At 31.4% G+C, this 5,000-nt stretch overlaps 1 long non-coding RNA gene across 2 annotated transcripts in view; it reads right to left on the bottom strand.

Annotated features, from left to right (window-relative positions):
• Positions 1-5,000, bottom strand: part of LOC144959701 (uncharacterized) — a 22,007-nt gene that overhangs the window by 2,627 nt on the left and 14,380 nt on the right. For both annotated transcript variants that reach the window (XR_013642656.1, XR_013642657.1), the window contains exon 4: positions 3,137-3,226. This is a non-coding gene — a long non-coding RNA (uncharacterized LOC144959701). The remainder of the gene's footprint in view (positions 1-3,136; positions 3,227-5,000) is intronic.

Raw genomic sequence — 5,000 nt, 5'->3', positions numbered from 1 at the left:
CTTGTTTGTTTTGGATACAACTTCCTGCTGCTTTGCTTTTCCTTTTCCCTGATAGTTCTTTTATTCTTTGGTGAGCTTGTTGGGGGTTGGGTTTGTATTCTCTTTCGATTTCGCAGCATTTCCAGTCTAGATAGTTCTCGTGTGCCTCGATGCATTTGGATTTAATGTGGTTGTTCAATGTTTGGTATTCTGCAGACCCTCTGTTGCATTTTCGTCTTTCTTCAAATAGGTTTAGAATTTCATTTGTCATCCATTCCTTTTTGCTGTTTATTTGAGCTATTGGTAAATGTTTTTCTGCAGTTGCTTTGACACACTTTTGGAATATATCAAATTGTTTTTCACATTTTTCGTTATCAGGTTCACTTTGGCTTTGTATCATGAGTGCATTTTCAAATTCTTCTCTCATTTTTGTTTGTATGCCATTGTCTTTGCATAACCTGTAATCCCTCTTTATTCTACCAGCTGTTCTCTGAATAGCTTTAAACTTTATCCTTACTGTACAAACAACTGGGACATGGTCACTGTCTACATCGGCGCCTGGGTAGGTTTTGCAATTTAATATGCCATTTCTGAATCTTGATGATACTGCTATAAAGTCTATCTGGTTCCTTGCTCTGTCCCCTGGTGATTGCTCTACACCAATCTGCCCAGATGTTTCCTCGTTCATTTCTGTCTCCGAGTCCATGTGGTCCGATTATGTCACCATCTCTGCCTCTGCCAATCTTAGCATTTAGGTCCCCCATTACCATAAGGACTTCTTGTGATTTACACATTCGTTTTGCTTTGTCTAGTGAATGGTAAAACTCTGTCATATATGCATCTGTCGCCTCTTCTGTTGGTGCATAAACTTGAATAATATTGGTGTCAACTACAGGTCCTCTTAGCTTAACCAGCAAAACTCTGTCTGAGATTGCTACGTGCCCTTTGTAAAATTTGGTTGATTTTTGGTCTAAGATCATCCCTACTCCTTTTTGGAAACAGGTTCCACCACTCCATATGATCTTATATGTCGTGTTGTTTTCTTGTTTTGACATGGTTCCCTGCTCTTTCCATCTCATCTCTGCCAGGCCAAGAATATTTATTTGGAGCCGTTTCATTTCTTTTAGAATGTTGTTTAGTTTTCCTTTTTGGGCACAGGTCCTGACATTCCATGTCCCAATTTTGGTTTTGTCACATTTGTTAAATTTATTTCGCCTAGTAACTGGCTGACGGTTCGGTGTGACCTGACGAACATCACGCTCCCAACCGAGCGAGGCAGCAGTCTTCCGTGAAAACATGCTCCCCTTTACGCTGTCACCGTTTGACTTTTTGGACTTATTCATGCAGTTAACTCGGCAAAGTTACAAGAATGGTTTGCCATTGCCTATTCTTGTCGCCCTCTGCAGTTGGCCAGCTTGACCTGTTACCGTTCGACACCACGAGGAGGTTGCAGTAGGGCTTGATGATGATCTATCTTTGCAGACTTGGCATCATCCATTTGTCGAATTTGTCGGATAGATATACATAGATATAAAGAAAGATAGGTCCGGTGTATGGATAGAATATATATTATCAATAGAAAGATAGAAGGACATATGGATAGAACGTTTGCAATACAAAAGATATACCAAAAAGAGATAGAAAGATAGGTATAGGGAGATATAGTTAAATAGCTAGAAAGATAAATAGATAGACAGATTGGTAATTAGAGAAAGAGAAGGTCAGCGTTAGAGATATATTAAAGTATAGATAAATGGATACATAATAAACTAGATAGATATATATATATATATATATATATATATATAATATTAATATATATATATATATATATATATATATATATATATATATATATATATATATATATATATATAGAGAGAGAGAGAGAGAGAGAGAGAGAGAGAGAGAAGGAGAGCGAGAGAGAGAGAGAGAGAGCGAGAGAGAGAGAGAGTATGTGTGTTGAATTATGTGGAGTCAATTCAAAGCCTAAAAGAATTTTTAAGTCAAATATTCATCACAATAGGAAAAAAAACTGAGAGATAGAAAACGGTAGGAGCTGCCTGAAGTCGGTGATCGTAAAATATGGACGAAAGAGTGAAAATGGAGATGCTTTTTTTGTTCCCATACGAGGCATGTCGTTTTTCACTCTTTCGTTAATAGGAAAAAATATATCTTTACGTTGGCGAAACAAACCTGTCTAAATAGAATTATTGATTTTAAACCTGAGTTAACTAATTACCCGAATATGTCAATTTCAAGTTATAAGTTTGATCTAACACATGCAGACTGACATCCGAATCTTCATATGGGCAGAGTGTAACATTGTTGTAACGGACATTATTTTACGTCATTTAAAAAAAAAGAGTTCCATTACACCAATGAGCCCAAAAGGAAGTGGGCTATTAGAACTACACATAAGTGTCCCCTTGTTTAACATTGTTGTAACGGAGAATATTTTAAGTCATTGAAAAAAAATGTTCCATTACAACAATGAGCTCAAAGGAAGTGGGCTATTAGACCTACACATAAGTGTCCCTTGTTTAACATTGTTGTAACGGAGAATATTTTACGTCATTTAAAAAAAGAGTTCCATTACAACAATAAGCCCAAAAGGAAGTGGGCTATTAGAACTACACATAAGTGTCCCTTGTTTAACATTGTTGTAACGGAGAATATTTTACGTCATTTTAAAAAAAGAGTTCCATTACAACAATGAGCCCAAAGGAAGTGGGCTATTAGAACTACACATAAGTGTCCCCTTGTTTAACATTGTTGTAACGGAGAATATTTTACGTCATTTAAAAAAAAAAAGAGTTCCATTACAACAATGAGCCCAAAAGGAAGTGGGCTATTAGACCTACACATAAGTGTCCCCTTGTTTAACATTGTTGTAACGGAGAATATTTTACGTCATTTAAAAAAAAAAGTTCCATTACAACAATGAGCCCAAAAGGAAGTGGGCTATTAGACCTACACATAAGTGTCCCTTGTTTAAAATTGTTGTAACGGAGAATATTTTACGTCATTTAAAAAAAGAGTTCCATTACAACAATAAGCCCAAATAGAAATTGGACTATTAGACCTACATATAAGTGTACGTTGACATACAATAATGTCTCCTTGTGTCAATTTCCGTTTTATTGTCGTGACTAACCTGATCTAGATAAGGATCCTCATATTCTTTTTGAGTTTGAGCGCTCATTTCTGAGTAGCCCTTGGTTTCGATGGAAGCAATAAAGTCGCCCTGGTGGTCAATAGAAAACACATAGAACACATAGAATATTTTATTCCATGGAAAATAATAATAACAATAATAATAATTAATAATAATAATAATAATAATAATAATATAATAATAATAATAATAATAATTAATAAAATAATAATATAATATAATAATAATAATAATAATAATAATAATAATAATATATAATAATAATAATAATAATAATAATATAATAATAATAATAATAATAATAATAATAATAATAAATATAATAATAATAATAATAATAATAATAATAATAATAATAATAATAATAATAATAATAATAATAATAATAATAATAATAATAATAATAATAATAATAATAATAATAATAATAATAATAATAATAATAATAATAATATAATAATAATAATAATAATAATATATATAATAATAATAATAATAATAATAATTAATAATAATAATAATAATAATATAATAATAATAATAATAATAATAATAATAATAATAATAATAATAATAATAATAATAATAAATAATAATAATTAATAATAATAATAATAATAATAATAATAATAATAATAATAATAATAATAATAATAATAATAATAATAATAATAATAATAATAATAATAATAGTAATAATAATAATAATAATAATAATAAAATAAGAAGAAGATGAAGAAGAAGAAGAAGAAGAAGAAGAAGAAGAAGAAGAAGAAGAAGAAGAAGAAGAAGAAGAAGAAGAAGAAGAAGATGAAGAAGGAGAAGAATATTAATATTAATACTAATAATAATAATAATAATACTAATAATAATAATAATAATAATAATAATAATAATAATAATAATAATAATAATAATAATAATAATAATAATAATAATAATAATAATAATAATAATAATAATAATAATAATAATAATGATGATGATAATTATATTAATGTTAATAAGCCTGTTGTGTTATTGGGCTCGATAAAAGTAACTCGTTTACTGAATACAAACAGATGAAGGAATCCTGTAATATACCATTTATGATTTATATATGCAATAATAATGATCCAAGAATAAAGCACGGAAGTAATGAAGCGTCTTCACCACGTCAATAGTCTCCCCTTTCTGTTAGACTACACGATGTTTGAACCTGTCATGGTGTCCAACAAATCGAGTCCTGAAAACTAACTCAAATTTATAAACTCAAATAGGGAAGATAATTTTCGAAATTAGACTTTTACTCTTTAGTTTCCAAACCAGCCCTTCGAAGGACTAATAATTTAGATGTTAGATAATCAATCAGAAGGTGGGATACCTATTATAACAAGATATGAAGTGAGTAGAAAAGTGCCAGAAGACAGTAGAGAATTTTTAAAAATTGCGGCGGCGAATGGGGCTCGTACCCGGGATCTTTACTGATATGACAACTCGTCCTGGCTGGGGAGAGCGTGACTCTAGCGTGTGGGCTATCCACCACTCAAAAAAAAAAAGGGGGGGGGGGGGGGTTCAAACTCTATGTCATCTTGACCCGCCCTACCCGACTTCTTTTGTTCACGGGTTCAAAACAGACAAATGCCGCGAAGTTAGTTGCCCAGCATAATACGCTTCAACAGTCGTGACGTCACTTCCCTCGTAATGACGCATGGTAACTTAGTAACTGGCTCTAAACTATCGGAAGAATAGCGGACGCCCTTATGAAATATGTGTCCGACGAAAATAAAAGCGTACCAAGAGGAAAGAAAAAAAAACATTACAAATTAGATTATGTTTTGACTTTTACACATTCTGATCACAA

This window comes from Berghia stephanieae, chromosome 14 (genome assembly GCF_034508935.2).
Source record: "Berghia stephanieae isolate SIO BIC M18660-M18661 chromosome 14, UCSD_Bste_1.3, whole genome shotgun sequence".
Taxonomy (NCBI): Eukaryota; Metazoa; Mollusca; class Gastropoda; order Nudibranchia; family Aeolidiidae; genus Berghia; species Berghia stephanieae.
This window is presented reverse-complemented; position numbering and strand designations above follow the sequence as displayed.